This window comes from Mastigoproctus giganteus, chromosome 3 (assembly GCF_048544385.1).
Source record: "Mastigoproctus giganteus isolate SK-2022 chromosome 3, ASM4854438v1, whole genome shotgun sequence".
NCBI classification, from domain to species: Eukaryota; Metazoa; Arthropoda; class Arachnida; order Uropygi; family Thelyphonidae; genus Mastigoproctus; species Mastigoproctus giganteus.
Window position 1 is genome coordinate 77,314,901 of NC_143577.1, and position 12,618 is coordinate 77,327,518.

The window sequence follows — 12,618 nt, forward strand, 5'->3', positions numbered from 1 at the left end:
GGACTACTACTTTTGACAATGCAATTTCTAATTTTAATTGAATTTTATCATTACTGCCCATTTTTTTTTTTTTTTTCTCTTCCTATGGCATTTTCTGAGATGTATGAAACACTCTGGCCATGATGATATTTGCTTTGATATTCCACCTTCTTTTTCTTTCAGTATTGATATTTTTAACACATTTTATAATTTACAGCCTTATTTAGTTTCACTTATTTCATTAAGCACATTATTTACTAAAAAATCTTAAACATCAATAATGATTTTTTAGTAAATAAGATAACATATTTTAACCTTCTTTCTGCTTTTAAAGCTGATTAGACCGGGATTCGAGCCCGTCACTACCAAATACAGAGGATGCGGAAAGGTCAGGGAATGACCACCGCATAAACCTGGAGCAATATGGCCTTAGTTGCTAATGCTCCTAAAAACCAAACAACAGCTTTTAAAGCCCTTTTCATTCTTTCTTCCTGTAGGTCAGCTTCTTGCACAATGTGAACACCTTAACCCTCCATACACACATGCTTATACTTTAGTCTGACAAAAGTTGCACCCTTCTTTAGCAGCGTAGCACATTGAAGATAATATATCTCTACATGGATCATAATCCACTCTGTTCTTATTTATAATATACACACACTAAAAGTGTGTGTGAGAGAGAGAGAGAGACAAAGTTTGAAAACAGTTTTTATTTTTTTGAAATTAGCTATGACAATGTAAAGGTTAATATAAAAAGACAACACATTACAAACTATTTTAGGATTTTTTTTTTATTAGGCATTGAAAAATTTACAGCAAAAAATATTGAAATTATTAATATTAACAGCTATATGATTTTTCATCAAAATATCCTCAAGATTTTATCACTTCCTTACACAGAAGTGGCATTCTGGTGATTCATTTTATATTAGTGTCTTGACTAACATTAATACAAGTGATCTGCAAGGTTCCCCATATATTTTGTGAAGATGGACAGAGTTCACAGACTTGACAGTCTGGATGATCCATCATCTAAACTAGTGATTCCCAAACTGGGGACCGTAGACCAGTTCCAGGGGTTCCACAAAATGACCCTCTGGAACTGGTCAAATTATTCATTCTATGTATAGAAAACTGATAATAAACAAAGTTATTATTATATATTTATGAAAAAATAAGAATAAAGTTGAGTTGTGCTAAATATAAAACTGAATTTTCTTTTCAGAAAACCCAGTGTTCACACACACACAATTACTACTGTAAGAATATAATTTGTATCATATAGGTTCTCAAAGTGAGTCTATAGACCCAAATGAGCAGATGTATGATAAAACTTTAGCATAAAAGTACAAAGTAGGCCATAAGGCAAAAAGAACCTATAAAAACTAAGATAGCCTGCTGGTTTACTTCGTTATACCCCAGAAATAAACATAATTAGCAATGAAATATAAAATAAAATAATGATTATGAGGCTAACTATTGATAATAGGATACCTTGAATGGCACTTTTTCAAGGGCTAGTACCATTCAATATATTCAATCAATAATTAGCAAGGCTAATCGGTTTCTGTTTATTATCTGCCTCTTTAACTAGGTCCAAATTATAAACATTATGGCAATCTATACTTAAATTTAAAAATAACAGCAAACAGGCAAGGTAACAGCTAGCCCGACAGATAGCTTTGAAACAAATAATATTAAAAATGAGCACCAACCATAAATATCACTTTAGTTGTTGTATTTTTTTTATTATATACATATGCAAAAGAAAGCTTATGACACGAATGTTTTTTATAGCCTTCTTTTCTTAAAATTCCTATAATTCTGATGGTCACCCACTCCAGATAAACAGAAGCAATCCCCAGATCATTATGGAACTGATCTGATATACATTTTACCATTCTTCCTTTTACTACCATTCCATTATTTCATAATAGATTATATATAGGGGTTCGTGAAATTTTTTTTTTCATTTTTTGAAGAGGTCCATAGATTTCAGTAGTTAGGGAACCACTGATCTAGACTGTCAAGCTCTATTGGGTTTAAGTCAGGGGACTGGAGTGGCCACACTATAATTTGCAATACCCCCTCCTGCACAGTTTAGAGGGCCGACCGGGCTAGCCGGGTGGATAAAGTGCCTGCCTGGCAACCCAAAGGTCGCGGGTTCGATTCCCGCCTCGGGCTTGGATCAAAGTACTGCAAAAACTTGGGACGTGCATTATGGCCACAGAAGCCTATGTGCCAACAATTAAAAAAAAAAAAAAAAAAAAAAAACAGTTTAGAGTTGTGCTTCGGGTCGCCGTCTCCTTGTAATATAAGATTGAAGCACAAAGTTTGAGCAGTGCAGACAGTCTGCAAGAGTAGCTCATGGTGTCTTGTCAATAATATACAGGAATTTTTCTAGCAGGGATAAGGAGGTGATTATCCCCTTGTATAAGACAATGGTCAGGTCACACCTTGAGTACTGTATACATGTCTGGAGGCCTCGGCTCATTTTAGGAAGGATATAGAGCTGCTGGAACAACTTACGAAGAAAGGCTTAAGTTATGCGAATTACAGTGTCTAGTGACTAGGCACCTGTGAGGTGATCTGATTGAGGTGTATAAGGCCTTGAATGGTTTAAGCAAGTCCAATGCTGATGGGATTCTTCCTCTTGCCCAGATTAAATCACCTGAGGGGGCATAAACTGAAATTGAGGAAAGATAGTTGGGATTTGATTGCTGGAACAAACTTCCATCTGTCGTTTTGGAAGCTGATAGCTTAAATAAATTCAAGGAAGAAATGGACAAACGTTTGGAGCGAATGAATGGATGAAATGGGAAGCGGGTTTTTTTTTTTGCTCATGCTATATGAGCTTGCTTTCTTGCATCATATGCTAAGTCAAAGTCCAGAGAACACTACATTTTCATAAATGTTTTTATAGCCTTCTTTTCTTAAAATTCCTTCAATTCTGATAATGTTACTCATTCAGATAAACAGAAGCAATCCCAGATCATGATGGAACTAAGCAACAGCTCTTACCCCTCAATTTATATTATTAAAAAACACTCTAGAATCATCTACAAAATTCAGGGCTAGCCGGGTGGGTAAAGTGCCTGCCTGGCAACCCAAAGGTCGTGGGTTCGAATCCCACCTCTGGCTTGGATCAGAGTAGAAAATTCAAAATCTTTGAGGTGTAATATGGCCACAGAAGCCAATGCGCCAACAACTAACAAAAAAAAAAAAACAACATTCAGGAATCTTCTACAATGTTCCATCTCATCAGGAGTCATCTACACCTTTCTGGAATATTCTCTAATATTCTAGAAATTACTTAAATATTAAGTTTTTTGATTTTTATACACAATAGAAAATATTTTCATATTTTCTAGTATATACAAAAGTATTTTAATATTTTCTATTATATACAAAAATCGAAAAACTGGTTGGTCCAATTTTGATAAAATCTTTGAAAATTAAGAAAAATGAAACATGATTCCAAACTTTTAAGTAGGAGTGTATATATAAGTTATGAACAAACATTTAGATAATTTCATTAAAAATAAAAAGATTTACAATCACTGACAGGAAATATATGTCAGTTCTCTTCCAAATTATTTTCTGTATAAGTGTCCCTATTCTTAGATGGTTTTATTTATTTATTTTTTAATAGCACAGTGGAAGCTTATGCCATAATGCACTTATCTGATGGAATCCCCTGTTTTTGAAAATGTTCTGCGGAGTACTTCAGGGTTGTTGGGAAGGCAAGCAGGTCAGCTAAAGCAAGACCGGGAAATTCTGAGATGAATCTTGACCACTGTCATAAGTTATAGAAAAAATAAATTGGAAAGGAAAGGCAGACTCAATAAGGCCATTTGCTCCAGAACCCGTGCTGACTCTTGGCAACCATGGTGTGCATGGAAAAAAGCAAAAGATTTGCTTTCACTTCTTCAGACTGATCTACACTAAGTTCCTCGCTTTACTTTCCTTGAGAATTACACCTTCCCATATTATTTGATAACAAATGGCTCTTCATTGGGTTACTCCCTATGGTGGTAGTTTGATTTTCCTGTACTCATTCTCTGTGTTCCTTGATATTATGCTTCCTTAGATGCCATTTGTATTAATTTCAACTAGGATAACTGACTGACTTTGCTATTACTTTTACTATAACAATTCTGCATAATTGGTGAGGTCCACTGAATTATGGCAGTAATCACAGTGATACCTAACCTAGATAATTATTTGTGTAATTGGCAGCAGTGCAGCTGATTCCAGACTATAGTTTCTAACCCATTATTGTGAATGACTACATAGCATGCCATTAAAAATTCAAGTTTCTACACAGCTCAACATGGTGGTAGGAAAACCAATTAACATCTTTCATTCAGTCATTTGTTTTTGTGCACTCATGTCACTTTATGCTTAATCATGCTACATATCAAATTTACTTTGATAACTGCTTTATCAAAAGTTAATAAACTGCTTTATCAAGGATGCTAATAAGCTGGTTACTCAATGTATATTCTACCACTTAGAAAATTAGTTACACTGCCTACATTATTTTATCTTAAATATTCTGCAATCATTTAATATAATATATAAAGTTTGCTTTTGCCAGTTAAAAACAAAAAATGTACTGTATTTCCTTAGTTCACTGATAAATGCACAAATATATTGCTTTTCCCCCTCCCCATATTTTTTATTTGGTAACTCCTTATAAGTGCTAAGCAAAGAATTCATTTCCTAATTGAAGCAACTGTCTGCTGAGCATTTTTATATATTAAAAAAAGAAAATTATATGAACAAACATTCTTATAAAAATGTAATTTTATATAAAGATTATATACCAGCCAAAATTCCGTAAAAAGACCCTCTGTAATATAAATCATCATTTGATTTAAAGAAAGATTTGGATGTGGTTCCACTGAAACCACTAATATCTATATGGAACTTTCTCTCTCAGGCCTGAGAGAGATAGCTCCTGTTACTCTATATGTTTGGTGGCCTTCTGACACTATTATTCAAGGTATGAATAACAAACAAGCTGGATGCGTACTAAAAAAAAGAGAATATAATTTCCTAAAAGTTCCATGTCAGTTTAAGTTGTTTACATTTGAGCCACTTACAATTTCCCATCCCCTTAGATACCAGAAAACTCTTAGATTTTAAGATTCTCAAACTGGATACAAAAATCTGTAATTTCCTCTTTTGCTATACTAAGAATAACTTGTGTGATTCATGCACTTTGTCCTTTTTATTTTATTTATTTTTCAGAGGAAATTTGAAAAATAACTCAAGAGTTGTTTCAACTATTGAAATATCATAAATATATCTATTGTAAATTGTGGCTGTTTTTATTGGATGCTTGGCACACCCAAAAGTTACCTTCATAAAATCTACAGAATTAACTGATATTCATGACAGTTAAAAACACATTTCAAAAACAGCAGTATTTTTAATACATTTCCATATATAACTATGCTTGTGTGTGTGCGTGCGTGCGCACACAAGTGTTCACAATTAAGTGAACACAAGCTCTAACTTTCATGTTTCTGTGTCCTCTATCATTTAATCAGTAATAATTTGTGCTGACGAAAGTGAAAAGATCAAGGGTTCAAATTTCAGTAACTGGTAAAACTTATGCTATAATTTTCACCTGCTGCTAAGTTAATGTCTCAGGTGGTGAGCCTATACTCACCAGATGTGAACCCCTGGGGCAAATTGATCCCATTGTTCTTAAGATTTTTAATTATTTCAGTGTCTACACTGTACATGTTGAAAACCTAAAAAAATTATGCAAATTTACAGAGGTTACCTATAAAAAAAAACTTCTGTATCATATCAGAACACAACATACTGGCTTTCAAAAAAATTATGCAAATTTACAGAGGTTACCTATAAAAAAAAAAAACTTCTGTATCATATCAGAACACAACACACTGGCTTTCTCTATTACCTGCAATTGAAAGGATTATAAGTATTTATCCAGCCTTAAGGTATTTCTTTTTGTCTCAAGAAATCCTCCCCAAGATTTTAAAACTTTTCTTTGAAGATGAGTTTAGTGAAACTTCTCTTGTTCGTTGCTAAACTGTAATGTCAGTCTTCAATTCATATATAATGAGCATTGAAAGGAATGGCAATTCTTTGATAGAAGTTATTGAAGCTCTTGTTTTCATAAGGGATATTCTGTCAGAAAGAAGTAAATGTCAGTTAATTTCCCTCAAAGTGAAGGAAATGTTGAAGAAGAGGCAAGAAAGATATACAAAGAAATATAGAGTTTTCAGAAGAAATATCCAGAACTTATATTCATCATGCACTGAATACTTGGACATGTGGTTGAAAACACTGGAAGAAGTTTCTTCATTCAGGTGGATGTCTTTGTGTGCCACTTGAATTGGGATAGTGTGATTTCAACAATTAGGTACCTTCATACAAAAGGAGTGTATGGGGATGATTTATGTGAAGTGCTTTGATCAGTTTTGTAATTAAAAAAAAATTCGTAGCAGAAATTAAGGATACTGATGTGTTTCTGTTCCTTGTAATGTAAGATGGGCTAATTATTTTAGCTACTGTGAGAATGAGAGTTTTTCACAGAGCTTGTTAATAATTGCTCAATTTTTCTTTTCCATACCACCACATAATGCATTTATTGAAAGACTGTTTTCAGTGATGGAGATGCAGTGGTCTAAGGATAGAAATTAATTTACTGTGGATTCAATTAAGGGCTTACAAAATTCAATTTCAGTGACATGCTATGTAAAGATTTCTATTCATATTTATCCAAAAACACAGATTTACAAAGAAAAATTGCATCAGTGGAAAAATATAAAAGAAATGTAGAGAAGAGCAGGTAAATTACGCTGAGAAAAAAGTATTTTTTTTCATTCATACCATAATTAAATATTTTTTACGAATTAAGCAATCCGCATAAGAATGGTAAGTGTGAATCCTGTTAATTTAAGGGATTTCAGTTACTCAATTAAAATATTTAACATGTTATTACTTTGCCAGTAACTGTGTTATTATCCTGTTATCATAATAAACAGTTATTAAAGGCTTAGGCATTTTTGAAAAGATTGTAAGAGAATGTAAGCTGTGTTTTGGTAAAATAGGGAAAGGTGTCCTCAAAAGTTCTGTTTTTTTCTGCTCAAATGTCTTCATTTTTAAGGTTAGAGAGGTGGCAGCCCTATATATATATATATATACACATACATATATATATACACACACACACACACACACACTACACGTTGCATATATATATATATATATATATGTTGCACGCTGCTTGTTGTGATCACAGATAATGATATCATCCATGTAATGTTATCTCTTTTATGAAGTCCTGGTCAGACATGAATACATAGAGAAGGGGAAGACAAAAAAAAAAAAAAAAAAAAAAAAGCATAATCAGCACTTCGGTTTACGTTACTGCTTCTTTTTTTTTTTTTTTTTTTTCCTTCATTTGCTGCTTTTTATCATGGTTTATCCATGATAAAAAGCAGCAATATGGTGGAAGTGATTAATAATATCCAGATTTGTCCTTGAACTCTGAGTTCAAGGACAAATCTGGGATAGTGTGATTTCCATGTCTAATCAGTTACTTCTCCTGCTTCATACATATCGTATGGTTGTCGGTGTCTTTACTCCTTGAAAGAAGGGACTGTACTCCTACCAATCCGATTGTTTTACAATAGAGCAGAGGTTTCCAAACTTTCTTGGTTCATGGCGCCCTTCTTGTCTCAGTCATTTTTTCACGGTGCCCCTAGGCCAAAAGAAATACCTAAAAGTTCCGTTTATTAAGTAGTTAGGACCAAACAACTTAACAAGTAATGTTTAAACAGTGAACTACTTCGAGCTAGCAGTTCCCGCCGTGTCCGACAGATGTCAAGTATCACTGTGTTTCCCCCTCAAAAATTTAAAATATCCTGTGAGTTCGCTACGCTGCGCATAGTTTGGGAACTACTGCAATAGAGCATTAACCCTTTACTAGTTCATTTTATTTTCTTTGTTTTTAATGGTTGATATGGATTTTCAGGAAACATAAGTTTCATTTTTAGTGAAACTTTCTCAAAGAAACAGCAGACAGTCAAATTAAACTATTTCACAATGCTAGATTTTAAATGTTCTTTCCCCTCCCCACTTACACTTCTTTTTTTTTTTAGTATGCATTTCCATTCTGCATCAATAAATAACACTGAACAGCTGCATTCTTGTTTCATTGGTTATTATTGTTATCAATTAAGCTGTCCCCCAAAATGATCACAGTAATCTGGGTTACTGTACTTACACGTGCACACCATTCCCAAAAGTTGTATGCAGCTTGGTAATACTCAATTCAGTTCCCAAATGGAATTCAGTTTTAAATAATTATACGTGGAAAAACAGACCAGTTTTTGTTTCATGCAGTAAAAAAAAAAAAAAAAAAAAAAAAAATCAGGAAATTTACTAAACTAATTCAGGAATTAAGATTTTTTTTTTGCAGTATACTTTACCTAAATTATAGAATAGATGTATCTAGGGCTGACAATACCGGTCAAAATCTTAATACTGGTATTTTGGTATTTTTAATTTATGAAACCATAAAATTAAAATTTTTGGAATACCGGTATTCCAAAAAAAAAAAAAAAACATTTTTCACAATAAATTTTGATGACAATTAGGCGCAATAAAATAAGGAAAAAACAAGTAATTACTTGAATTCACATTTTAAGAAACTCAATAGTGTTATTGTTTAAACTGGATCTAATTTTGGTACATATTTAATTAGCAGCAGAACATGTCCTTTTGGATTCTCTGCTGATTGATGCTTTGTACTGAGATAGTCGTAGACTAGTTGCAGTTTAACCTCCCCCCCCCTTATTCCTTCATCTTCAAAAAATCTTATTTCCTTTTTGACTTTTTATGGCACTATATCTGTATTAACGAAAGAGAGGGACTGATGTTTAAGCTTTGTGAGGAAACCAAATCTAAGTTTGGGGGGGGGGGTATTAATTTTTATTTCCTTGTACCTTAGTATTGCCATCAATGGCCATTGTTATGATTTTCGTACAGCATCTCCCTTCAAGCACTAAGCCCCACAAGCTACCTGACTGCATTAAAAAATGAGAATTTCCAGGAGCTGAGATATATTCCCCACACACACAAGTATATAAATTATATGTGAGCTGTCAGTTTCTCAAGAGCAATGACACAAATATAAAACAAGTCATTTATCATACAAAGGTACTTACAATACATAACTGGTGTTCATTTACATGTAATCTATTCATTTTTCTCATTTAATCTGTTAATACATGCTATCATTTCCATAAAAAATTTCTCTCGATTAACTCTCTCTACAGCTTCAAACACTAAACTAATTCAATCTTAATCACTTCTTCATATTTCTTTTAATCACCAGTATCAATTCTCTTCACAACAGCAATCCATAAGTCTCTAACTTAATGTTAACAATTCCATGTAATCTCTCTTAATTTAGCATTATCAATTTTCTTTACAACTTCAACCAATAAACCAACTTGAAACTAAACATTTCCTTATTTCTTGTGTTTCTTCAACTTCAACCTTACTCTAAAATGATCTCCCACTTTATCTAAGTACCATTTCCAAAACAACACAGTTCAGAGGGCTTGCCTTCCTTCTCTTTCATGGTGGGATTCCTTTGTGCAGGTTCCTTCCACAGAATGCAGTGATACATCTCTCTCTTCTTAGTTGAACTCTGCTGTATAGCTCTTCCAGTACTGTCTTATTTCGAGAACAGTTCTCTGTTGATACTGAAGGAAATTACCACAGCAGTAGTAGAAGCCAGGGCACTATCTGACTGGCTTGTTATTCAACTTTCGGATTAACTTCCAACACAGGAACATGCCTGGCAGAACCCTTCACTATATAGCTGGACACTCCCAGAACTACCACTTGAGGTCTGCAACCCCTCCAAACAACAAACACAAAACCCTTCTTTTGGTGCGAGTACCTTATTTATTTCCTTCTCATTTATTTATTGAATTGATTACAAGTTGCAATCGCTCCTTGCACTACTTTTTTATATCCAAGCTTATGTGCAAACCCCAGAGGGGTTTGCACGCATTTACCTATCTAATTTAAACCTGACCCAGTCACTGTGTTATTCTCTAAATTCACTCTTCTTACTTTAGTGGGAAAGACAGAATATTTTCCCCACACAACGAACACTTTCATCTTTTACCTCAAGATCGCCTGTTTCAGAATGCCTTTGAACTGCTCCATACCGACACCCTTTCCCAAAATGCACTAAGTGCTGCATCTTCAAGTAGTGATGTAATAGAGGGATTATTGTTCAGAAGCTTTTAAGTTTAACCCTTCTACACCTGCCATACCATTGTTCATTATATTCCTTAATTGCCCTACCAGGCCTATTGCCGCTAATGGAAATATTTCCGTAATGGTGTTTTCATTATTCCTTAAGTGCTTTACTTCTGCACACACACTATACTTACTAAGAGAAATATATTTGTAAGATTTTGTCTTACAGTTTCGTGACATTTTTAGGTTTCCACTGCATGTGTACAACAATCCCTCATTTGCAAATTCAGCAGTGTTAATGATTTATTGTTGTTGATTTTATAACCTTTATGTGAATAAATCATGGATAATTATTTTTTTAAATTAGTAAAGAAAAACTGGTATTTTTGTATCAATACCGGGATTTAAATACCGGGAAAAAAATTACCAGGATCTCGGTATTGTAAGCCCTAGACGTATTGAAAAGGATTTAAATTAGTGAAGCAATTGCAAAATACACACAAGATTTCACACATGATTGCAACAGCTGAATTTTTTTTTTTTTTTTTTAAAGAGGAAAGCTAAATTAAACTCTGGCTGTTTTAACTGCAAATAAAAAATCTAAATCCAATAGTATTCTTCAAACTTTATTCTACTGCTTTAGATGTTAATAACATCTTGGTCAGAAACAATTCTGTAATACATGACTAGTCAAAATATGCAAAAGCACAGTACTAAATTTTCAGTTTTATTTGAATTATAATAAGCAAGATGATGATGGCAGTTATTTCAATTATTATTATAAACATTACAATAAATATTGAAAGTGTCCTCTCCTTCCCAAATGCAAGCAAACTCTTTTCATTTCATATGATGAAACCAGACCTAGTGTTTTAATAGTTGATGTAATTTAATTCAACACTGGCTTTTAATTTTTCCAATTTGCAAGGATTGTTAGTGTATAACCACTTCTTTTAGGTAGGCCCAAAATTAAAAATCAGATTTTTTAAATCAGGGGATTATGGTGGCCACAGTTATGAACGTACACATCTTGGAAATTGCCAGGCTGTACTTGTAATCAAAAAGCAACTGGTGAATGACTGAAAGCTAGATACAAAAACAACACAGTCGAGCATTGGGCAGTTGAGTGGTGATGCCATTATTGCTGTAAAAATTGAATTCCAGTAAGTTTTGTCAACAATAAATTCAAATTTTACTGTATAAATGCGTGAATTCTGAATTACCCTGTACTAACATAGCAATGGCCATCTATAAATTTTGCAGATTGAACTTTATGAAAGTGATCTTAGACAACACGGGCAGAAATTGTACGAATTTTTAATTATATTAATATAGAAAGGCTGTTTGGTTTCATAGTAATATAAATTTATAAATTATGTTTACAAAAACATTATGCATGTAAGAAAAATACTGGAAACAACTGTGTGATATAAAGGCACAAGTAAATTGTATAAAATATGATACAAAATAAAACAAAATATTCATACCCTTAACTTTACTCATGATATAACAAATGCGCAACTAGTGAGTAATTTTCCAGTATTTTTAATGTAGATTATTATTTAATAATATAGGGTGCATAAAGTCTCTTTACAAGGAGGGCAAACCAATATGACCTATATACTTAGTTGCTAACTTCCATACTAACACTTTGAAATGTGTACATCTGGGCATACTCACACTATTGACAATTAGAATCAAAAGAGCATTGAAGCCCAATAAATCCTATTATTATAATCTTAAATTATAAGAGCAAACCTCATACCTTTTTGGTAGAACTAAAAACAATTGTCGCAAAAAAATATATATATATTCACCAATTCAAACTTTAAAACCATTTACAACTTCTTTTAAGTGACCAGCTTATTTGGATTGTTACCGTATTCACAATAAGTACAAAAGCCATTTGCGAATGATATCTTCCCTGTTTTATATAAAATTATCAAAACCTGACAAGAGATTATTTATATAGACCAGTGTATGAATTACTGTTCATACGTGTGCTAAGAGTCCACAAGTCTGAAGGAGTTGGCATTTAATCTCATTTCTAATGTTTCAGCAATTAAATTAAGGACTTTCGATTCATTAGAAAGTGCCCATCAGCGATCGCATGAAGTGCAAGCTCAGAGGCACCTGTCCTGACCGATGCCGCTGTATATTTATTGAAAGTAAATTTTGGGTCGAGCCAATATAAGCAGAATTGCATCCACCACAAGGAATATCGTAAACAAGATTGCGAGCTTCCATGGTAGGAACTACACTAACTGGATATCATCATTCTTCTCTTTCTTGGTGATTCACTTCTACTTCTGACTTTTGTTCTCTCTCTCTCTCTCTCTCTCTCTCTCTCACAGGGTAATTCAGAATTTTTTT